The sequence below is a fragment of the Monodelphis domestica genome, chromosome 1 (genome assembly GCF_027887165.1).
Source record: "Monodelphis domestica isolate mMonDom1 chromosome 1, mMonDom1.pri, whole genome shotgun sequence".
NCBI classification, from domain to species: Eukaryota; Metazoa; Chordata; class Mammalia; order Didelphimorphia; family Didelphidae; genus Monodelphis; species Monodelphis domestica.
In genome coordinates, this window is record NC_077227.1 from 64,748,442 (window position 1) to 64,774,276 (window position 25,835).

The following is a 25,835-nucleotide window of genomic DNA, read 5'->3' on the forward strand; positions in this document are numbered from 1 at the left end:
TTAAATTTAAAAAATATATTTGTTGGGCTGCTGGTTAGCTTGGGTGGTCTCTGGTTTGGAAGAGTATCATGGAAAACTATGTCACTTTATCAGTTATGATGCTGTTTAAAATCTAAAATCAAATAACCATAACTAACTATAATAACCAATAAACTAATAAATTAACCAATAACCAATAAATGTGACCATCAATAAACTCATATTCTTAGCCAAAAATCAGTCTCTTGAGATGATTTTAACCATAACACTACTCAAATCTTATGCAATCTTCAAGACCCAGATCAATTTTTGCATCTTTAATAAAGCCTTCTCTGAGGACTCTATAATTGTTATTATTAATATTGTTATTAATGGTAATATGTACACAATGGAAGAATTTTCTACTAATGGAACCTCAGAAATAATCATGGACTATAATGACATTGTCACTGGCTAACTGACTTGTCAGTAAGGCATCAGGCTAGCCAGTCAGCACCACTGTTGATATCAGACTGGCCTACAGTTGCTTAATGAGCTACTGACAAGGGGATTAGCAAACCTCCATTGTTCAGGATAGATCTTCTTTCTCCTAGTGGCTACCACTGATGTAACACATGAAGAAGGTACCAGACAGCAAACTGAACAGGCAAAGGGAGTATTGCTACTTTAGGCAAATTGAAGAGAAAGTGGATACTTTTCCCTGGACACCTATTAAATAAGAAGCAATAACTTCCAACTGGATCCCTTAAATGCGTTAGTATGGTTATGATCCTAGCATAAAATATGCCATTTTTATTGACTCTGCATTGCCTGTGAAAAATACAAAACACAGACTCCTAATCCTGGTATTTAAGCATCATAGTCCAATCTATTTTTTTCAGTTCATGAATAAGCATTAAGGCTCTACGGCATGCTAGGTACAAGTCTAGGCACTGAAGATACAAATACAAAGAATGAAGCAGTGGCTACTCACACAAAATAAAATGAGTTCTGGACATAGAATCAAGGAATTCAGGTTCAAATTCCAACTCTTTTGCTTACTAGTTTGTGTATAGATAGACTAGTCATTAAACCCCTCTCAGCCTCATGCTTATCTGCAAATAATAGCTAGCATTTGTAGAGCACTTTAAGATGCACAAAACACTTTACAAACATCTCCTTTGATCCTCACAACAACCCTGGGAGGTAGATTCAATTAGTATTTTCATTTTACAATTGAGGAAACTGAGGCAAGCAAAAATTAAGTGACTTGTCCAAGGTCACAAAACTATTAAGTGTCTGAAATCAAATTTGAACTCAGTTCTCAGTTCCTGATTACAAGTTCAGTGCTTTATCCACAGCCCAATTGGACTAGAATTCTGAAATCCCCTTCCAGCTTTAAATATCAAACCAATCAAATAAGACTTCTGATCATTTCCCAATCTCATCCTACCCTGCCCCAGACCCTGCTGTCCTCTAGGTTTAGAAGGAGGTACATCATCAGTGGAAATCCTTTTTATTCTTCAAAACCCTCCTCTTCATAAGAACCTGGAGATTACTCCTCACTCCAATTTCTCATGCCATCATTTAACTTCTCCATGTCTTTATCTTTAGTTAACTAAGCTCCAGGGAGAGCAGAAATTATGCCTTAAATAAATGGTGTATTTTATCCAGTCCTTGACACAATGTGGGCACTTAAATGCATGCTGTAGCTGTTTTTTTCCTCATTTATTAATTTATAGTCACAATGCTTCATCCATCAGCTCTTACTCAATTGTAAGCTTGTATTTATTCCTTTATATGCTTCATCCACCAACTCTTAGGCTACCCAGGAGTTTGTGCTAGCTCAGGTAGCAAGCACTCAATAAATGTTTGTTGAATTGATAGGAGTTTTGGGGTGTCTGCTGTTTATTAAGCTTGTTATCCCACCTAAACTGTAAGTTCTCGGACGCCAGGGTCCGAGTGAGCTAATAAATGTGAAGCGATTTAAAACATTAGGGGCTATTCTTCCCCCCTTCTTCCCCCCCACTCCATACTTCTCAACCCTCTACAATGCCTGGTAGAGTTCTGGGCGCCTAGAACATAGGCATCCTGGGGAGCTGGCAGATCCATGGGCCGTTTGTGTAGACAGAGTGTAGACAGAATCACACCATCTTCAGGTTTGGACTAGCCCTCAGCACCTGGGTATCCCAAACCCGTATTCTGGAGCATGCGCATAAGTATAGCTCTGGGGAACATGTGCTCCCAGAGGCAATAAGCAAGTGTTTTGTTGCTAAGCAACGGCGCCTCCGCTTGCAATCTTTGGAAGGTACCATCCTTGGTATCCTGTGGCTCTAGCTGCGGTCTGGGGTGAGTTTACAAAGGCAGAAACTAAGAATCTAGACGCGCACCAAAGTCTGTTCCAACTTCTGCTCATGTGTTTCAGCATCCACGGTCCCATCGCTTCTCGTTTTCTTCTGTCCTCCCTTGATTTGGAAAGCGTCCTGCCCTGGTTATCTGCTTTCACCAACAGACCCCACTAGAGTTGCTGGCACATTGATTTTGCCAGTACCAGCAAAGCTAAAGTGGAGAAGAAAGTGAGTGAGTATACACATGGTGCCAGGATCCTATGCAGTATTGTCTTCAGGGGGGCTCACAGAATTATCCTTTACCATCTGCACATTCCCACATGATACTGGACATTATCGAATTTTGAGGGTTGACCAAAATCCAAAAATACACACACATATCCAAGACATATGAATCATATTCACAAAGACGCCTTTTAAAATTTTTTTTCAGTATCAAATGATTTTTTGTTGTTGTTGTTATTATCTCCCTCTGAGTTTCCCCAATTGCTCCTTACAAAGAAAAATAAAATCCTTGAAACACTGCAGAGCTGTGGCTTCACTGGAGCAACTCCATCCTCGGGTTTGTGAAAACAAAACTAATTCTCATAATGGCAATGTCTAAAAATGTGTCTCATTCTGTATATTTAATCAATGGGCAGCATTCTTCATCTGGAAATCATGATTGATCATTAGTTCTTGAGTCTTTCAGAATTATTTTTACCGATGTCATTGTTAGACTATAAATTGTTCTCTTAGCTCACTTCATTGTGCATCATCTTCCCAAGTTTCTTAGAAATTATCACTTTCATCATTATTTACATCACAGTAGTATTCCATTACATTCATATACCATAATGTGTTGGGCCAATTAGTAGACCTCTTACTTTCCATTTTTTCCCAAAGATCCCTGGAACTGGAATACAGTTCAAGGTACAAGTATGAGGTGAAGAGAAAAGAACAAGCAATTATTATGACCCTACTATGTGCCAGCCACAGTGTTAAGTGCTTTGCAAATATTATATCATTTGATCCTTACAAGTAAGAAAGATGCTATTATTATCTCTCTTATAAAGAGCTGAGGAAACCAAAGTTAACAAAGGTTAAGAGACTTGTTCAGAGTCAAGGGTCTATTTTGATCTCAAGTCTTCCTAAATTCAGGCAACCTTGAATTCTATTCATTCTAGTTATCTACCTTTGAGGAACTTCAAGCAAGCTGGGAGTTTTCGCCAAAAGCCAAAAGCCATGAAACCCACCTACATGATATTCCATCCATGCTTATACCGCCAACCTTTTGAAACATGTCTAATTGTTGTCTTTCTGGTATCCTTTTCCCATAAGAGAAATTGCTGAAGAGGGCAGAGCTATAATGGCAATATTCAGAGGCCTCAAAGAAATTGAAATGAAAAGTTTAAGGTAAAGGTTATTCAATACCAGGCAACATTTGAGATATATCCAAAGGTAGGACACCTTCGGTAACAATATTATTCAAATATTACCTTTCAGCTTTTGTGATTTCTCCTGCTTGTAGCAAGGGTTTTGTTTGTTTGTTCGGATCCATCCAGAACCCAGTTCTGTAGCCCTTTTAAAGTGTTTACCCATTGCTATTTATATCCCCTCTCTATAAGAATAAAATTTAAATGTCTAACTCCTTAGACATTTTGAAGGAATATGAGTTTATATATCAGAGTTTCATGCTTTAGATACACCATAACATTATCATCTAAATATTTTATAAAAGATTATCTGTGTAACATTGAATAAATTGTTTTACCTCTTTCGGCCACCATTTCTTCAATTCTAAGACTGGAGGTTTCCACCCTGAATGTAGTCATAGAAAGTCTAGACAACTAGAAATAATCAGTTAAAGGTGTAAAAAAGGTTAAGATAATCAACTTACCAATCTGGGAAGAGTGAATGAAATGTTTCAATCAGAGAGAAAGAGACAGAAACAGAGACAGAGACACAGAGAGAAACAGAGAGAAAGTTGTCTTGTGATTAGTTAGAAGAATCAAATACATTAGTCTATGTATAATATAGTAAGCCAATTTTAATACAAGAATTTCAGCAGTAAACTAAATGATGATTCAATCCAGTAATAAAGAATTCCTGAGGTGAGATTGCCCTTGGGTTTGAAGTGGTAAGGAAGACTAGTTTCTCTCCATCTCCTCATTCATTAGGTGATACCCCTGTGAACTTCAAAGAGTAGGAAATCTAGAGTTTCCATCCATATCAGTAACAGAGTCACTGAAAGGTGGTGACTAAATGACTCTTGGGCAGCCAGGTGGCTCAACCAATAGAGTGCTGGGCCTGGAGTCTAGAAGACCCGAGTTCAAATCCAGCCTCATATACTTATTAACTATGTGATCCTGGACACATTAACTTCTGTCTGACAAAAGGATCCACTGGTGGAGGAAATAACAAACTACTCCAGTATCCTTGCTAAGAAAACTCCATGGAGAATCCATGCATAATGGTCCATGGGGTCACAAAGAGTCAGGCACTATTGAATGACTGAACAACAACAATGACTCTTAAGAGCCTAGTAAATATCTACATCTAAGGGGTATTTCAAAGAATTTCCAGTTATCAGAAACACTTTGCCCTTTGACTTTGTGTGCTTTCTACGTTTGAGCCCCATTTCACCAAAAATCTAGTGGGTGAAAGTGGAGAATGTATCCCCAGTTTTAGAGCTGTTTCTATAACTATCTTTCTAAAGGAACTGATGCAGAGTGAAATAAGCAGAACCAGGAGAACACAGTAATTGAAATATTATGGGATGATCAAATGTGATAGACTTTGCTACTAACAGCAATATCATAATCCAGAACAGTTCTGAGGACTTATGGCAAAGTACGTGATCCACCTCCAGAGAAAGAACTGTTGAAGGAGAAATGAAGATTAAAACATAAGATTCATCACTTGACTATTTGGATATATGATTTGGGGTTTGGGTTTTATAAGTTATTCTCTTGCAAAAATGAATTGCTTATCAACTCCAGGAGATGGGAGGGAAGAGGGGAGGGAGACAATATGTATCATATAACTTTGGAAAACGTATGTGTAAATTTGTTATTGGAATAAAATAAAGATAAAAATTTTTTAAAGTGGGCAGCCAGAATGCTCCACTGGAACCTTGTAATTTACTATACCTGCTTAGTAAATATCCTTTTTCAAAGCCAATTACATCAATGAGGAGGCACCAGGGAGGAGGCTTATGAGTGGAAATACAAGAAAAACAACTCTTCAGTGTTATTCTTACAATCATTGTCCCTCTGTAGGCATTGTCATTTTTTGTTGTTTGTCCTTCCTTTCAAAGAAGATTAGTGATAAAGGAAGGTGATGTCTTGACTTGCTTATGAATTGGATTTGTGAGGCAGAGTTGCACAAAGTCATCAGCCTCACTCTTTCTTCCAAAGACATCAAAGTTAAGTGGCAAGGCAAGTGACTGCCCTCTGGAGACCTAGCCCACCAATGTCAGTGTGATTTGGGGCAGTGGAATCCTCTAGCTGGGGCTACACCTGTAAAATGGGTCAATGGGAACTAGATGATTTCTAATATTCCTTTCAACATTATTCTATTCAGTTGTGCTCAGAACAGATAACTGATTAAATAACAATAGTAGTTCACTTTTATTTTCTATGTGGGAAAAACTGCCTGGAATACACAGGAAGTGGTTAATAAATGCTTGTCATTTAAGACTTAGAGAAATTAACAAGTCTCCTGACTCCAAGTATTCCATCATACTACATTGCTTAAAGTGGGGTGGATGGGGAAGAATTAAAAAATTACAAGGTCACCAACACAGGAGACTATGTGAGTGGTGATGCCATTGAGAGAAATAGCAAAGTTAGATGAAAAAATCGGTCTTGGGGTAAAGGAAAAAGAACTTGATTTAGAGGCTGAAGAATTTGCTTCTACTTCTGATTTGGTTCATTTCTACTTTTGTGACCTTGGACAATTCATCTAATCACTATGGACTTCAGTTTTCTCATCTGCAAAATAAGGGTCTGGAATCATATGATTTCTAGTACTCCTTTCATCTCTAAACCCTGTGATTGACACCTGGTAAGTTTTGCCATTTAAATCTCCCATCTGAGACCATTCATGTGGGGCTGTCCTATAAGTATTTTGTAATGAAGATCAGGGAGAGAGGTCATAGAAATATAGATTGGACAGTCATCTCTTTCCTAGTGATAGTTGAAGTTATGAGAATGACTGAGACTCTCAAGGGGAAAGGGGGAAAGAGAAGACAAGGGAAGACACTAACCTTAATGAATTGAGAAGAGTTCAAGATGCTGGACGAATTGTGAGAAAAGTAGGAAAAGAAGAGACGACAGTGTCCCTCAAGCCAAGTGAATAAAGTCTATCCACCAAGAATGGAGACTCAACAGTGTCCAGTACTGTAGATAAGCCATTGTTTGGGAGGGATTGTGAGGTCACTGGCAAAAGTGTAAAGATGTGGATGCCAACGTCAGACTGCAAATGGTTGGTAAAGAAAGAGAAAATGGATTTGTAGTCAACTTTTTTCAATAGAAAAGAAAAATAGGAGAATAGCAAATTGGTAAAGAAGAGTATAAGAACGGATGTGGGTATATGTGTGTGGTACAGGCTTTGGATTTAAATCTTCCTATTCCTACTCACACTGCCAAGCTGGGTCCACAGAGTACATGGCTGCTACATCAGTTGTATCGTGTCTCAGGATATTGGAAGTGTCCCTAAGGAGTTTAGGGTAGTTTTCTAATTATTGCTCATAAACCCCTAATAGTGTGCTTCCCTCACATCACCATAATCATCAGCAATTGACTTCAATTAGTCAGCAAGTCTTCATTAGGCTTTAGAAAGAGGCACTTACCAAGGTAATATAATAAGAGTATTTAGCATTAAACATTCCACTCCAAAGTCTTTGACAATCTCTCACAAGTACATATAGAATCCAATGGAAAGTGGGTTTAAGAGTAGAGAACACATGTAGCAGAGGGGTAGTAACTCAGAGCTCCTAGCTGCTGGAAATTCCTTTCTCCATTTCTGGGGTACTCATGAAGTTTCTACTAAACAAAATATTGGGTTTCTTAGAGAATTTTGAAGTTTCCTCTCTTCAGAATTTCTTTTTTTTTAATCCTTACTTTGTCATAGAATCAATATTAGGTATCAGTTCCAAGGCAAAAGAACAAGTAAGGGCTAGCCATTTGGGGTTAAGTGACTCATATAGGGTCCCATAACTAATGTCCAATGGCAGATTTTAACCCAGGATCTTCTATCTCAAAGATTTGACTCTATCCACTGAGAAACCCAGCTGCCCCCTCCTCAGTATCTCTAGTTTGCTCTATACTCTTATATAAACACTTTCAGCTCTTCCATAGCTATTGTTAGGGCTTGGATGCTGATAGAAAAATCTAAATTTTCTGACCTTCTAATCCTTCTCTAGTCAAAGAGGTAGGGGATGGAGAACAAGACCAAGTCTGAAAGCAGTGATAAAGTGAAAACTTTCCTCCTCCATTCCTCACAAGTGATTTGTTCTAAGGAGCTCAGCTCAGCTAGAACGTCTCTCTTCTGGATTACCACTGGTTCAGATCCCCTATTCCAAACTAGCTTGATGATGTTCAAACCCCACAGCCCCACAACCAATCCCAACAGACTACTTGCCAAACCTTTTACAGATTCAGTGGGGAAATCCTAGCCTTGTGATGGATTCAATCAAGATATAATTCATCTGATAATTTTATAAGGATATATGGGGCATGATGACTGATTGACTCAATTCCCCTCCACCCTTACCCTCCCTCTTCCTGTTACATTGTTTGATTTCCTCAGCAAACCTAATGGAATATGTTTGGCAATGGCCATAGTCCCACCTGAATCATAGATAGCTTTTATGACTTACCCTTTCTGAATACCTTCTCCAGGTGCTTTGTCTGAAAGAGTCTTGGGAGATAGTCATAATTAGTAATCAACTCTGGTAAATAACCTCCTTCCATATTTCCAAATACATAGCAATTCAATTTTGACACACAAATATCATTTGCCAAATTAATGTCTTAATGCTTGTGAAAAAGGTTCATTTCGAACCCAAAGCAATTTTTTTTCATTTTTAAGGAAACTAAAATAGAAAAGGAAACCACCTCCCTTCTCAGAGGGAAATTTGGCTCCCAAAGTTCCCTGAGCATGTTGTGTATGTGTGTGCATGTGTGTGTGTTTATGTGTTGGAGGGATGAGGTGGAGGATTCTTAGGGACACAAAGTTAACTGGAAAGTCATTCCCTCATCTTTCCAGTCAGAAACCAAACCAAATTTGGCTTGGTGCTCATATAGTAGCACAGGCTCGTGGTTCTAAGGTACTGGTGTCCTTACTCTTTCTTTCTCCCATTGACCTTACTATATAGATAGGTACCAAATGTTACAACAGAACTTGCACTGGGTTCAGGGAGAACTGGCTTACTTATTCTTTCCCTTTCTCACTGAGGAGCCTCTCTATTCTGGACCCCTATTGTAACCAGGGAAATTACAGGGTACAAAGAGTTTTGATGGACAAGCCCTCAAGACTCAGAATTCTCCCAGGGCTGACCGGAAAAGTTCCAAACAGTTGAAGACGCAGTTCCTCAATTGACAGTCTGGAGCTGGGAGGTGAAGCCTGAAGGGTGCAGATCTGATCTCTCCTGGACTCCCTTGGACATCTTGGAAGCAGCCTCTTGGAATATCATCAAGCAAGAGTGAACAGAAGTTTCCTCAATACCCTCTGATGGAAAGAGGAAAATTGGAGGAAATCAGTCTCTCTTTTGGACATCTGAGGACTCAGCTGGATTCCTGTACCTGACCTATCAAAGGACTGTCTGAGTGTGAGAAATCTGGTTACCTGTTGGACTTGCCTTGAGGAATTTATGTAATTAGTAAAGGTAGTTAAATAGTGAGTTTTATTAGAGGGTAAAGCAATCAGATTTCCCTTCTCCCATTTTCCTTCCTCCCTTCCACCTGTCTCTGTTAATAAATTCAATATTATTTATATGTGCTGTTTTCCCTTTGTATTTCCTTCCTTTCCTCTTTCCAAAATTTGGATATAACAGTTGGCCAAGCCAGCTAGGTTAAAAAAAACTATATTTATATAGAAAAAGTTAAGTTTGTATAGGAAAGTCAGTTGAAGACTGGAAGATTTCATTTGCACTCAGAGAGTGGTACATTCCACAAGGAGGGGACCAGCAGAATTCTGAGATTGTAGTTAAGTTGGGAGGGACATTTAATCATTAAATACCCTCTGCCACATGGTCTAGGTGGCCATATTGGTGTCCATATTGGATTTTTTCCTTCCATTTTTTATAAAAGAATTTTTTCCCTTTTATTGTTTGTTAAGTTATTCATAGTGGATTATAACAACTCAAATTCACTTGGACATACTCTATTGTCACTTACAAAGAAAAAGAATAAAGAAAAAAGAATAAAGTTTCTTACTTTCAAATAAAAGCTTAGTCCCTATAGAGATCCCAGAACATATAAGTCTCTCCCAAAAGAGATGAGGGACCTGGAATAGACTGGAAGTTAGACCTTGACCCTTTCAAGGGAAAAAATTACCTTTCTTGAGTGAAAATTCTTCCCGGACCTCCCATCTCTGGGCCTGGCTCTCAGTCCACTGAGCTACCCAGCTGCCCACCATCACTCATCTTTCACTAAGCTTTGCTACATCTTAGACATGGATTGTCTTTTACTTTTCAAAAATCTAGGAAGAAGGAACACAACTTAATGTCTGTGTTTATAATGCTTGTTACACTACCATATCATTCAATACAATAAATATTTTCAGGTACTTGGTATGAGCAAACCACTTTTCTAGAGATTGGAAATCTTAAAAAAAAATCATTGAGATATAACCTGCTCTCATAGAATTTATAATTCCCCTTCTAGATACCCTAAAGAAGAGTCAGGGACAGTGAAGGTGACAGGGTATGGATAGGGGCCCTAAGAAGGCAAAAATCATAGAGATAACAAGATAGTCATAGAATCATTTTTCTGTTTGACTATATTGCTATGATTTGCTTGAAACAACAAATGACATCACTAATTGAAGCATGGAAAAGTTAGCTGAGACATCAAACTTAAGCTACAGTGACTAACTGATGAGTGAGAGAGAGTTTCTGACTCAGCTTCCTTCCTTCTTTTTACTTAAACTGAGCCTGTCAAATAACTAGGGACACCTCTGCTATATTAATGATGAGTCTGCAAATTCTACTATATCCCCAGTATTTACTGACCAGTTTATTATTTTACCAAATATAGACCTTCCCCTTCTGCCATCTTTTCTTTTATGTGTTAATCATTACCTTCTCCTTCTACCCTTTTAAAATTATGTTGTATTCATCCTCCCTGTGTAAGAAAAACCAATATAAGGTTGCTAAACCTGATGCTGGAATGGTAGGAGATGGGGTAGAGGGTCACTATTTTGTGTTTTTGTTTTGTTTTGCTTTATATACTATGAACCTGTGCTTTGAGCATATAATAAACTTGGGGGTTTTTTGTTTTGTTTTATTTATTTCTTTTAAACATTATTTTTATTTGGTCAACTTCAAACATTATTCATTGAATGCAAAAATCATTTTCTTTTCCTCCCTCCCCTCTTACCACCCCTCCCATAGTCAACACACGAATCCACTGGGTATCACATGTGTCCTTGATCCAAACCCATTTCCATGTTGTTGGTATTTGCACTAGAATGTTCATCTAGAGTCTACATCCCCAATCACATCCCCTCTTCCGCTGTAGTCAAGCAATTGCCTTTCTTCGGTGTTTTCGTTCCCACAGTTTGTCCTCTACTTGTGGACAGCGTTTTTTCTCCTAGATCCCTGCAGATTGTTCAGGGACATTGCATTGACACTAATGGAGAAATCCATTACGTTCGATTGTACCACAGTGTATCAGTCTCTGTGTACAATGTTCTCCTGGTTCTGCTCCTCTCACTCTGCATCAATTCCTGTAGGTTGTTCCAGTTCACATGGAATTCCTCCACTTTATTATTCCTTTGAGCACAATAGTATTCCATCACCAACAGATACCACAACTTGTTCAGCCATTCCCCAATTGAAGGGCATTCCCTCATTTTCCAATTTTTTGCCACCACAAAGAGCGCAGCTATGAATATTCTTGTACAAGCCTTTTTCCTTATTATCTCTTTGGAGTACAAACCCAGCAGTGCTATGGCTGGGTCAAAAGGTAGGCAGTCTTTTAGCACCGTTTGGGCATAGTTCCAAATTGCCCTCCAGAATGGCTGGACCAATTCACAACTCCACCAGCAATGCATTAATGTCCCTACTTTGCCACATCCCCTCCAGCATTCATTACTTTCCTTTGCTGTCATGTTAGCCAATCTGCTAGGTGTGAGGTGATACCTTAGAGTTGTTTTGATTTGCATTTCTCTGATTATGAGATTTAGAACACTTCTTCATGTGCTTATTAATAGTTTTGATTTCTTTGACTGAAAACTGCCTGTTCGTGTCCCTTGCCCATTTATCAATTGGAGAATGGCTTGATTTTTTTGTACAATTGATTTAGCTCTTTCTAAATTTGAGTAATTAAACCTTTGTCAGAGGTTTAATTAATAATTAGTTAATTATTAATTAATAATAAAAATGACCATCCTACCCAAACTTATCTACCTATTTAGTTCCATACCCATTGAACTTCCAAAAAATGTTTTTACTGAACTAGAAAAAAACATAACAAAGTTCATTTGGAAGAACAAAAGATCAAGGATATCCAGGGAAATAATGAAAAAAATACAAAGGAAGGTGGCCTTGCAGTCCCAGATCTCAAACTATATTATAAAGCAGTGGTCATCAAAACAATTTGGTACTGACTAAGAGACAGAAAGGAGGATCAGTGGAATAGACTTGGCGTAAATGACCTCAGCAAGACAATATATGATAAACCCAAAGATCCCAGCTTTTGGGACAAAAATCCATTATTTGATAAAAACTGCTGGGAAAATTGGAAGACAGTATGGGAGAGATTAGGTTTGGATCAACACCTCACACCCTACACCAAGATAAACTCAGAATGGGTGAACGACTTGAACATAAAGAAGGAAACAATAAGTAAATTATCTAAACACAGAATAGTATACATGTCTACATGTCAGACCTTTGGGAAGGGAAAGATTTTAAAACCAAGCAAGATTTAGAAAGAGCCACAAAATGTAAAATAAATAATTTTGACTACATCAAATTAAAAAGTTTTTGTACAAACAAAACCAATGTAACCAAAATCAGAAGGGAAGCAACAAATTGGGAAACAGTCTTCATAATAAACTTGTTTTTAAAATGCATCTGTGCATTGATAATCTTGACTGACAACAGTAGCTATCAACTAATCCTTGGGCAATTTGTATGTATAGCCTTAAAGAGAAAGGGGAGCTTGAAAGCTGCTTTCATTGATCCAAAAGTTTATTAGGTGAAGCTAGATTAGATGAATTCTGCTTGGCTTCAGAAGGCAGAATTAAGAACAAGGGGAGAAAGTTACAAAGACATAAATTTAGGCTTGAAAACCTTCTTAACCATCAGAGTTATGCTGAAGCCATAACTTGGCTGTCCCAGGAGGCAATGAGCTTCTCCTCACTGAAAGTGTCCCGGAAGATATTGGTCAGGAATGTCATATAAGGGGTTCAGGTGTAGGTTGGACTATATGACTTCCACAGCCCCTTCTTATTCTGAAGTTCATAAAATGATCTGACAAGACAGGAATGCCAACAACTTTGATGCAAATTAGAATGTGATAAATGCATGGAAAGGGCATGGGCAATGTTCTCTGAAACCATTGAGGAGGCAGGCATTAAATGATACAATTAATGAAAAATTCTCAAGAAACTAAGATATGGTTGACCTTAGGTAGTTGGTTTAGTTCATTTAGACTAGTAACTAATGAAGGAAATAGAATTGAAAGATATGGAGCACATTCACATTCTTATTTAATGAATGCCTACCACAAACAGCGAGGCGGTTTAATAGACAGAGTGCCAGGCTTGGGGTCAAGAAGACCTGATTTCCAATCTGGTATCAGAAACTTACTAGCTGTGAGACCCTGGGCACTTTGACCTATTTGCCTCAATTTCCTCATCTGGAAAATGTTCTCAAAAAAAGGGGAAATGGCAAACCACTTCAGTATCTTTGCTAAAAAAAAAAAAAAAGAGTCACCAAGAGTCAAATACTGAAATAACTCAACAACTACACACACAGTATTAGGCACTATTTATCTAGGTGGCTCAGTGGGTAGACCATTGGACTTGGAGTCAGTAAGAACCTGAGTTGAAATCCTACCACAGATACTAGCTGTATAATCCTGGACAAGTCAGATAATATCCCTTAGCTTCGGTTTCCTCCTGTAAAATGGGGATATTAATACACATTCTTTTAAGTATTGTTGTGAGGATAAAAGGAGATAACTTACATATGGCAATTTGCAAACTTTTAAAGGCTACAGAAATGCTAGTTATTCATATGTTTCTATGTCTCTTTCTCTATAAGTAAATGTGTCCACAGCCCCTTAAGTTTTAAACTTTAGTGGATGTTTCATAAGGTATCAGAAAGCCTTGCAGCTGAAAGGATTTGGGGAGAAGCTAAAAGGCATGTTTGTCAATGTTCGATTATTTCAGTTGTATTTGACTCTTCATGTCCCCATTTGGGGTTTTCTTGGCAAAGACAGTAGAGTGATTGGCCATTTCTTTGTTCATTTCATTTTACAGTTGAGGAAACTCAATTATCTAGACTTACAACCCTGCTGAGGATCTTGAATTCCCTAAATTGACCCCCTTCTCTTTTTTCAATTCATTTTCTTTTGCTATACCCCCTACTGAACCACGGCCAGCAGAATCCAGACCTTTCCTCCTGAAAGATCCATTCTCAGACCTTGTCATGAACTTTTGGTTTTACTTTCTTTCTCTCTCCGATCTTGCCTCTGATAAAATGAAAGGAGTACTGACTATAATAATGAGGGGATTTGTTCAAGCCTCCATTTGTCCAGGGATTGCTGATACATAGCAATAATCCTTTGCAACTTTAAGCCAAGCTTGAGAAATGGGGACTTGCCAATTGAACCCTACCCTAACTGCACCGCCAGGGCTGGAATTGAGAATGATCCTAGGAACCTTTCCTGATATGATCATCATCATCTTACCAAGAAGGGCTCCAGAGATTTCCAGAAAAGGTAACTGTTTTCAGCCTATCTCGAGACCCCAAAGTCACTCCAAGGAATACTGTCAAGAAATTGTGTCACGCCTGTCCATTGAGCAATAATCTTGTTTTACCTTCTTTCTCTTTTACCTTTTTCCTCTTTCGAACAATAAAAGCTGTAAAATTTCTGTATCTGTCCCTAGGAGAGGAGTTCCTGCATGCACGCTTGTTCTGCTGAGAAGAATACATTCAAATGCCCTTTGCTTCTTCCTCCGTTTCTAGTGCCTTTCACTCAGTTCGACTTCTATCCACTTCGGAAGACAGTGAGTGAGTCGATATCTCTCACCTATGGTCCTTTCCCAATCAAAGACTTTAGTCAACGAGTCTCCACTAAGCATTTAAGTGTCTGCTCTGTGCCTGGCACTGCACTAAGTGTTGGCTTTCAAAGAAAGGCAAAAAGATAATCCCTGCTCCAAAAGAATCTTACAATCTTAGAAGGAAAATGACAGGCAAACAACTATCTACAAAGGAAAATCGTTGTTGTTGGTCAGTCATTTCAGACTCTTGGTGACCCCATTTGGGGGTTTCTTTTTTTTTTAACTTTTATTTATTTTTGGGAAATTTTATTTAATTAGTTAATTTAGAATATTTTCCATGGTTACAAGATTCATGTTCTTTCCCTCCCCTCCTCCCATCTCTCTTTCTGTAGCCAACACCCAATTCCACTGGATTTTACATATGTCATTGATCAATTTATCATCAATCATTTTCCATATTATTGATAATTTCACTAAGGTGATTGCTTAGAGTCTATATCCCATTTGGGGTTTTCTTGGCAAAGATATTGGAGTGGTTTGTCATTTCTTTCTCCAGCTTTTTTGCTGATGAAGAAACAAAGGCAAATGGGATTATGTGACTTGCTTAGTGTCACACAGCTACTAAATGTCTGAGATTGGATTTGAACTCAAGTCTTCCATTCTATCCACTGTGCCACCTGGCCTCCCCACAAAATAAAATTAGAGACAATCAAAAGGGGGGGGCACCAGAATGAAAGGAATTGGGCAAGGTTCCTTACAGAAGGTAGTTTTAGCTGGGATTTGTCTGTCTACTCCCTGCTATTGACTTGGTTCATCATGTTCCTGATCTTGCTCTCTATCAGAGTTTCTTTTATGCTCCACTTCAATCAGGGAAGGGGTCAGTCAGCACTGCGGACCCTCTGCGGCCACACACTTGTATGGAGAATCCCCCTCTATATAGCAGGGTCACTACAGTGACATTTCAGTCTGAATAAAGTAGTCGTGATAGAAGAATTTGCAAGAATCTTATGCAAAGCGTGTCATAAAAATAATTAATGGTTATATATATATATATGAGGTAAGAAGTAAAGAAAGAACTTCAATCTGGGTCCCTGAACATTGCCAAATCAGGAGAATAATTTCTAAGGTCCCAGATTGGCTCCTGCAGTGTATTTTGAGACTGAGTATTATGGTGTAGTGAGAGAGTAGAACAGTGGCCAAGATTATGGAAGCCTTAAAAGGCAGCCAGGAGGATGGATTTCATCTGATAGGCAGTAGAGAGCCATGACAGGTATCATACAAGTCAGCCCAGTAAATCCAAGAAGGCTACAGCTGACCTGGAAAAAAATAAAACAGAATTCTAGATTCTTGGTTCTGATTATCATTTATTTGTTTATTATTGTTTATCTGTTTATTATTTATGGCACAGCAATGTATGTTTTGTCCCTTCTATATACAGTAGGACCTCATTTTATGCAGTCAATATGTTCTAAGACCTTTCGCTTAAGTTGAAAATCTCACATAATAGCAAAACCCATTATTTGATTAATAAATGTTTCTTCATTGATTTAATCTTTATTTTCTATCCTAGTAATAACTCTAGGAGAAACTTGCACCAAAGGCAAGGACTAGGCAATTGGGGATAAATGACTTGTCTAGGGCTACACAGCTAAGAAGTAGCTGAGGCCAAATTTGAACCCATGTCCTCCCAACTCCAGATCTGGCTCTCTAACCACTGAGCAACCTCTCTGTTCTTTAACAAATACTTCTTATATGAACATGCCTAGGCACTTATGACTTTTCTTAGGCTTATCAGAAGTACCAGCATCCCTACTCTTATATTTGAGGGCAATTATTGATAACTAGATGACATTAATGAAACAAAAAGAAGCACTGCTCTGATGGGGGTTTGTTATGAGGGAGAACTCTGGACAGAGACTGATGGGAGTTAATGTTTGGTTCAGAACAATGAAACAACTCACACTGATGCTTCTCAGAGCAAGAATGAGTATGATTGCCCAAACCACCGTAAGACTTTATGAGGCTTGGGAGATGGTATAGATTTAGTGAATAATTACAAATTTCTACTTTACATATTTTTCTGCCTTTCTTTTTTTTTTCTATTGCCAGTCTCATACATCTGAATTTATGTGTGCTGAATTTGCATAAAATGAGGTCCTACTGTATTTATAAACTATAAAAATATGGAAAATACTGAAGATTTCTATACTTTAAAAGTCCGCAGCAACCCCAGAAAGGGTGCAAGGTCCAGCAATGATTCACAATGGTACACAGAATTTATTTTGCATAGACATTGTTTGTCCCTGTCCCCCTGAAAGTAGGATGTCTTTCTTGAGGAATGAGAATATTTTTTCACCTTGTGTCCCTCCCACCCAGTATTATACTTCACCTGACTCCCAGTCCCATGGCCAGATGATACCATCCTGGCTCCTTCCATGGTTCATTGCAGAGTAGAGAAAATTAAGGATGAATAAAAAAGCTTCACTTCATTCAGTTCTACGTTTGGCAACATTGTGATTTGAATACTGTTTATTTATTTATTTATTTATTTAATACTGTTTATATCAATAAATGTTTTGTTTTCTTTTGGACTGAGCAGAGACCACAGTAATATTCATTAGGACTGCCAAAAAATTGGGCAGGTTGGTGACATAGTGAATAGAGTGCCAGATCTGGAGTCAGGAAGACTTATCTTCCTGAATTCAAATCCAGCCCCAGACTTTTACTATGTGACCTTGGGCAAAACACTTAACTCTGTTTGCCTCAGTTTCTTCATCTGTAAAATGAACTGGAGATGGAAGTGGCAAGCTACTCCAGTCAATTTGCCAAGAAACCCCCAAATGGGATAACAAAGAATGGGACATGACTGAAAAATCAAGAGCAGCACATAACCAGTAAGTGTGGGACAGGATTCTGGACACAGATGTGTTCCAAACTCCAAGTCCAACACTCTGCTCAAAGTCCCCTAGCAGCTGAGATCTTATCAACAAGCCAAATTTGGGAGGAAAATGAACTTTATATTTGGGCTGATATGGAATGTGTTCCATGAAAAAAAACATTATCAGTGATGCTAATACATCAGGACTTTGCAGCAAAAAAAAAAAGTGCTGGCTGTTTTAACAGTTATTTTTAAATTTCAAATGTATTTCACATTTGTAATTATTTTAACCTTCTCAAATCCCAGCGGCTGGGAGCTAATCATTCAAACCTTTTTATAAATGTGTGAGTGAAATAATCAACTGGCAGAAATGCATATATATAATTAACTACATTTTAAACCCAATTTCTAAGGGGGCAAAACTCTTGCCCTTGCGTTAGCCGAAGAGATTGTCTTGCAATAGAGTTGCCAAAAAGTAAATGCTGGATTTTCATTCATTTTCAACTTGAACTTATTGTTTTAAGGTTCCATACCCTCCCCAAATCATGTAACTAATAATACAAATTTTTATTTGAAAGACAACTGGCCTAGAAGTCAGACTACTTGAATTACAATCCCCACATATTTCATTAAAACACTTAGATGGCCTGTTTCTGATTTTTTACCACCTTGGGGAGTAGGGATAAGGGAGAAAAGAAGAGAATCCTGAATCAAATCACAAAATGTCAAATTTGTTTCTATGAATAATTGAAAAAAATAAAACGTAATGAATTATAACTCCAGCTCTGCCAGCTGTCCCTCTGGGTCTCACTTTCTTTACCTGCAGAATAAGAAGGTTGGGCAAGATGATTTCTGGACTTTAATGTGCTACCTGATTCTAGGTTTCTCTCTGTTGTCTTCCATCTCCCTTTGTTCCACCATCCTAAGCAAAAAAAAAAAAAGACTTTGGTTTTAATTTTCCCAGCCAGAAGGTGTCACCAGTGATCCATTAACTATGAGTAGATGAGCTTTTAGACCCCTTTTCACTTCCTAACTTGGCAAAATTGTTTTCAAGGGATCATCTGAGGCTTTGTTCATCTTTGTGGGGCTCTGCAAAGTTTGAACTAGAGGCTAGTCATTTGCACAGGGTTACCTTGTGATGGGAAACATAAAAGCTGAAGTGTGTGTGTGTGTGTGTGTGTGTGTGTGTGTGTGTGTGTGTGTGTGTTTTTAAGAGATTCTACACTGTTTATAAAAAAGAGTAGGTAAGGGGGCAGCTATGTGGATTGAGATAGGAGGTCTTGGTTCAAATCTAGAATCTGACACTTCCCAGCTGTGTGACCCTGGGCAAGTCACTTAACCTCCATTGCCTACCCTTACCACTCTTCTGCCTTGGAACCCATACACACTATCACTTCTAAAATGGAAGATAAAAATGGTAGGTCTGTCTATAATAGTACCTGTTTGGAAAACAGAAATATTAGCTATGCTTGTCTTTGGTCCCCTCAAATGACTTCACAAAGAGTCACCAGTATCCGATGATGTATGTGAAGTCGGAGATGTCTAGACTCAATAGAGAAAACATGGTGTATCAGTTAATAACACTGAACTAGGGCAGGGGACTATGGTAGTATCCTGGCTCAGCTACATACCTGCATGAGCTAGAGTTATTCTAAGAAGCTCTCTAAGGCTCAGTTTTGTCATCTGTAAAAAATGAGAGAGTTGAGTTAGATGCCCTGAGACGACGCTCTGTATGTGGGGGTTGGAAGAGGACTGGGTTACATGAGGGAAGCCAAAGAAATGAAAAACCATCAGCCATTTGGAAACAAACAAGAGACAAGAGGAGGGAGCTAGAATAGTGGCTAGCCTTTGGAAAGATCTAATGCTATAGTCTTCTCAACCCTTCCTTCCCAAAAGGAATGCCTGCAAAAACTCAGAAGACCTGAATTGTTTTGAAAAGCCAGATCCAATGGCATAGTGAAAAGACTCCACCTGGACTCCAACTGGGGTCCAGGAGACTTAGATTCTAGCCCCTAATCTCTGACTGCTATTCAGAAGAGTAGGGTCTTGAGTAAATCACTTCTTTCTGAGTATTTCTTCTGTAAAATGAAGATAACCAAGGTTTCTCATGGCTCTAACATTCTTATTTATCAACATTGTTCTACCATGTCTGAAAGGTCAGACCCCATGTGAGTGGACCTTTTTATGCCATTAAGTGACCAGAAAACCACATCACTATAACCCAAGCTACTAAGCAGCTTCATCAAAGGAAATAGAGCTTGAACACATTTGATCAAATCCCAGCTTGGTCACTTCTGAGGGGAAATCTAGCCTAACCCAACCAAGGAGAGAATTTCCAAGGGAAATCTGGAATGTTTGTCCTGTCCCAACTCTACAAACATCTCATTGGATCTTCGCAAGATCCTTGGATCTAAATGCTATCATTATCCTCATTTTGCAGATGAGAATATGGAAGCTAAGAGAGTTTAAGTGATTTGCCCGGGGTCACACTGCCAGTAAGCATCTGAAGCATACTGGAATCCAGATGATGTCCTGACTCAAATTGCAGTGCTTTATGTGCCCAGGACGTAGCTTTCCTTGGGAGACCCCAAGATGAAACTTCTCCACTTTTGACAGGACTGACCAAAGCTTGTGCCTTGTGAGTCTTCAAGAAACCAGGGTCCCCTGCCCCAATATGGCCTAAAAAAAAAATTATATATATATATATATATATGTTTTCCCTTGGCTCTATAGATAAGACAAGAAAATTAGCAGAGGAAAAAATGCAGTGGCATAATCATTATAGAATAAATATGAAAACCATGTTCCACATCTGACATTTTTTGATTTGATTAGTCATTTCATTCTGATAAATTAAATGACAGGAGAGAGGAGTATCTGTCAAAAAGGGCTCAAGCCAGTTAAGAATGCAAAGCAAGAGATCTGTTGGAATTCCCAGGTGGGGCTTCTTGACTGCCCCTGGGAGCTCTGAGATTCTGAGCAGTTGGCTGAGGGACTCACTCTCTCTTGGATCTGAACTTGGTCCTGGAGGTAGTGACTTTTCTGAACTCCTGGGCTTTTCCCTGGGACACTTTGGGAATACCAGGACTTAAGAGACCGTTGATCATTCGGCTGTGGTTGGAGAGAAGTTACTGACAGAGAAGAAATCAGAAGATCTTGTTTTTCTCAGGGCTCTGTAGAAGTCACTGCAGAGCTTCCGTTAAGCCTCAACCAACTTGAACTTGCTCTGACCGGTCTTTTTGATAATTTTGGAGACAGAGATTTAAGATAAATGTATTATTTATAAATTACTGGAAATGGGTTATTTAGATAGAAAATTTGGGTTTTATTTAGCAATAGGGAGAAATAGAGTAGCCTGGTTTTCAGGAGAAGAAAATCCTGTGAGGGGAATCAGTTGGGAGCAGATAAAAGCTCAGTATCCCCTTAGTTGTTGTTTTTTTTAGGGTTTCCTGCTTATCTATCACTTTCTTAAGTCCTTATAACTTTTATTAAATTAAGATTAATTTTTTTTATCTGTCTCCTACGTTATCCATTGCACAAACCTACAAAGTAGGCCCAATATTGTTACCTTGGCCCTTTTATCTGGAGCATCGGTTCTCAACCTCTCAATTTGTAGCAATAAGAATACATAATGAATATCAGGTATTTACATTCTGAATCATAACTGTAGCAAAATTACAGTTTTGAAGTAGCCACCAAAATATTTTTTTTGGTTTGGGGTCACTGCAACATGGGGAACTGTATTTGGACAAATCCTTTTACCCCTCTTAGCTTTAGTTTCCTCATCTGTTAAGATGTGTTAGATAATTTTGGGGGCTGCCTGTTTCATAGGGCTTTGTGATCAAAGCGGGGTCATGGCATTAGAAAGGTTGAGAACCACTGATCTAGAGAATCTGACTCACAGCAAAAAGAAGATACTGAGTCTAGAAACTATCTTAACACGAAAAACAACCTTTTTTTAAGTTTCTATCAAGGTCGTGTTAATTTTCTTTTCTTTTTTTTTTAAACCCTTACCTTCTGTCTTAGAATAATGGATTCGGGCTAGACAATTGGGGTTAAGTAACTTGCCCAGGATAACATAACTGGGAAGTATCTGAGGCCAAATTTAAGCCCAGGACTTCCCATCTCCAGGCCTGGCTCTCTATCCACTGAGCCACCTAATTGTCTCCAAAATAGGAGTTTTTAAATAGATTTTTAAAATTAAATGTTAAAGACAGCTAGATAGCACAATGAGTAGAGTTCTGGACCTGGAGTTGGAGAAAATCTGGGTTCAAATTTGGCCTGGGACACTTCTAGCTTGTGGGACCCTGGGCAAGTCACTTAATCCTGTTTGCTTTGTCCTTGTCCTTTTGTCTTAGAGTAGATACTAAAACGGAAGGTAAGAGTTTAAAAAAAAATGTAAATGTTAATAAATAAACAAATTAACAAACCAGAACTAACAAATGAATTTTGCAAGGAAGAAAGCATTCACACCTGGGCTCTATTGTGAAAACTTTCCAGAGAAGGGGGCACAGGAGCCAAGCCCTGAAGGAAGATTCTTAAGTGGAGATAAGGAGCTAATTTGTTCCAGGTGTGAGTGATGGCTTCTGAAAAGCCATGGAGGTGGGAGGTGGAATTTTGTAGGAACCAATGGTAGTTCGCTTTGACTGGAATATAGAATCTGTGAAGGAGAGCAAAGCAAAATCAGCCTGGGTAAGGTAGATGGAAGCCAAGTGGTGAAGGCTTCCCATCTCTAAACTCTCTCCTTGCCCTAAAATGACATATTCTAAATATACGGCTAAACTACAATCTCAGACAAGGGAATTTTGGATCCAGAATTGAAGTGAGGAACAGGCTCAAATGGTTCAGTAATTCACATGGCCTGGGTTTGAAGCCTTTAAAAATTCCTTCCAATTGTTCCTAGGTTTTAGATCTGTTTCTTTATCTTTCTTCATCCTACTCTACCCTGTTTCAAACCAGAAAATGCATGCTCAAATGAGCTAATAAATGGAAAATGCTTTGTGAACATTAAAGTGTTATCAAAATGTTAGCTGACTGTTAATATGATTATTTCCATTCTGCGGTCCAAAGTCCAATTATTTCTTTTAACCTTGTGTTTCTGTTTCTGCACACACACACACACACACTTGTCTCCTCTGATAGAACATGGGCTTCTATTCTTTGACTTTGCATGTCCAGCACCTAACACAACTCCTGACACATAGAAGGGCTAAATCGAGACTAGTGGGTTTAGGAATTAATTGATTGGTCTGGAGGTAAAACTTGTCTCCTACTCTACCTCCCTCATGAATATAGTGGGTTCTCCTGGCTTTGCCACTGAAGATTTCGACCCGTTTTCCTTTCCTTGATCTTGTAGTGATTAAAATAGTGGAAGATATAAATTGTGATAGATATAAGAGTGGGTGAGTAAATTGTGACCGCAGAAAATATGTTTTCACTACAGTGTCTTGTTTTAAATCAAATATTTAAGGTGGTCACCAGGGAAATATTCCCAATTATGAATCTACCCAAGTCAACTGGGTTTTATAGAGAATTTAATTTATAATACAATGAGGAATTAAAGAAAGAGAGAAAGAGTAAGAAAGGAATAGTATGAAGGGCCTTAAGCCAACATGGCCTACACCTGAGTCTTAAGAGAGAGATCAGTCAGTCCTTAATCACTCACCACAAGATCTGCGAAGCAAGGATTCTAGTGACACCAGGCCAGCATTATCTCAGCTGCTTTCACCAGCTCAATCCTCAATCTGAATGTTTCAGACTGTCTCGAGAGAGACGCTTCAAGGCAGCCTTTCCCAGCTGACTGTCTCAAAGGGCCTCTCTCCAGAGCCTCCAGAGGGACAGAGTCCCCTCAGAGGAGCTCCAGGGAGACCTCTTTAGAGATTGTCCTCCAAGAGCTTCCCTTCTTCAGAGCCTCTCCCAAGAGCCTTTCTCCAAAAGGATTCCCATAAGAGATTTTGCTTTTTCTTATATAGGGGGTTTTCTCCTATGTCACCTCCCCTAAGTTCTTCCATCTACCAATCACAGTAGAAGTTTTCCAAAGGATAACCCATTCTAAAAACACTGCTGGGTCGACTAATCCCTTTAGTAAGTTTGAATCAGAAAAAACACTGTTGGGTCAACTAATCCCTTTAGTAAGTTTGAACCAGAAAAACTTCTGAATAGCTTTCACCTCTTTGCTCCTGGCAAGTTTACAAGTTTCCTGACCTTTAATAGGTACTTAGCATCCCTTTGTGTTTCTTCTAAAAATAGGCATGGCTTAAAGAACTTTTTGCCTCACTATAAGTATGGGCCCAAGTACCCTCATTGTTTAGCAAGGAGTTTTTTCCCCTAAAGCAGTCCTTAAGTATGGGTGGAGTAGAGGTCCTCCCATTTCTGATCCAAGTAGAGTTCTCACTGTCAAAATGGGGAATGTTCCCAGTAGGGAATTGTTCCAATGGAGAATTCCCCAATGGGGAAATTTTTAACATTCACAAATCTGAGAAATTTCAAGATTCACAATCTTATTTACAGATGTTTCTGGAAGCTGTTCCTTAGCCCCTGCCTCCGCATCATCTCATACTCTGGCTGTCAGTCTGTCAGGAAGCATCTGTTTGTCAATAAATATTTATTGCACATGCTATGTTCTTCTGGTGATACAGAGAAAGGCAAGAGAAAATCCTTGATCTCAAGGAGATTCTAATCTAAAGAGATAACAATGATAACTAGGGCCAAATAAGTGATAGAATGAATTATAAATAATCTAGCCAAGGCAGCTAGGTAGCTGGGTGGATAGAAAGCCAGGTCTGGAAATGGGAGGTCCTGGGTTCAGATTTGACCTCAGACATAATCTGAGCAGTGTGATCCTGGCCAAGTCACTTAACCTATTATTGTCCAGCCCTTATCTCTCTTCTGACTTGGAACCAATACTTAGAATAAGTTCTAAGAATAGATAAGGGTGGTTTGTTTCTTTGTTTTTAAAAGAAAAGAAAACAACTTAACCCCATTTCTTCCTGTTATTTCCCCAGCAAGTTTCTTGAGCTCAGCATACTTTCTTCCTTGCTCTGAGACTTTTGAGAGGAGTTCCTTTTTTGCCATAAGTACTGAAACTTGAGTTTTAGCCATTGCTCTGTCACCAATCTTCTCACACTCTATTCCTAGACACATCCTCTTCGGTTCAGTGATCCCTGGCTTCCTGGCCATTCCGTGTACAAGACACTCCATCCCTTGACTTCAAGCATTTTCTTTGACTGTCCCCCATGTCTGGAATGTTCTCTCTCTTTTACTCTGGTTACTGATCTCAGATTCCTTTAAATCTCAACTAAAATCTCCCCTTCTACAGGAAGCTTTCCCCAATCCCTGTACATTCTTTCTGTTAATCATTTTCTATTTATCGGACCTCTGTCCATCAGTTTTCTTGGCAAAGTGTTATGGTTAAAATATCACCTTTTAAGATTGTTATAATATTAAAACTACGGCTGCCAAGGAATTTACTTATGAAATTCCTAAAATGAAACACTCAAGTCAGAATGGAGTTTATGAGGATTAATCACAATGGGAGTAGGGAAAAGGAGAGGGAGAGAAGGAGAGAGGAGAAAAAGGAAAGGGGTTACTCAACCTCTGACCAAGGCAGAGGGAGATTAGGCCCAAAGGGCCAAGGTAGAAAGGAATCAGTCCTTGACTCACGTGACCAATCTGAAGGGAAGCTGTCTTTGGGCCTCCTCCCTGTTCAAGCTCCTCATACCAACTGGCATCTAGCCCTGTCCACAGGAAGTGAGCGAATTCCAGAGGCTGCTTTCTCCGTCACTTCCTGTGTCTCACATGTACCAATGGTGGCTCAAACTTGGCTTAGGACAGCCCAGGTGGGCAGTTAGTTATTTCTGATTTGTCATTGACTAGCACATGCCTGTGTAGTGTGGGTGTGCACAATTTTGGGTGCAAGATCAGGCAAGATGGAGATTTTAAAATTCACAAAAGATACTGGAATAGTTTGCCATTTCCTTCTCCAGTGTCAGACAGAGATTAAGTGACTCGCCCAAGATCACATACCTAGGAAATTTCTGAGGCTGGATTTGAATTTGGGTCTTCCTGACTCCAACCTCAATATTCTATCCATTGTGCCACATGCTTAATAAATATGTCAACTTATTGATTAATTAGCTTTGTGACCTTGAGTAAATCTTTTATATTCCTTGGGCTTCAGCTTCCTTAGTAGTCCAGAAAAGGGGCTTGAT

General features: G+C 38.9%; 1 long non-coding RNA gene across 2 annotated transcripts; it reads right to left on the reverse strand.

Annotated features, from left to right (window-relative positions):
• Positions 1–10,780: 10,780 nt before the first annotated feature.
• On the reverse strand, positions 10,781–25,364 carry LOC130454646 (uncharacterized). Of its 2 annotated transcripts, XR_008912434.1 has the most exons (4): positions 25,288–25,364; positions 19,257–19,308; positions 18,446–18,547; positions 10,781–16,063 (listed from the first exon to the last, which is right to left on the reverse strand). It is a non-coding gene; the product is annotated as an uncharacterized LOC130454646 (long non-coding RNA). The 2 variants fall into 2 exon arrangements; XR_008912435.1 differs by lacking the exon at positions 19,257–19,308.
• Positions 25,365–25,835: the final 471 nt, after the last annotated feature.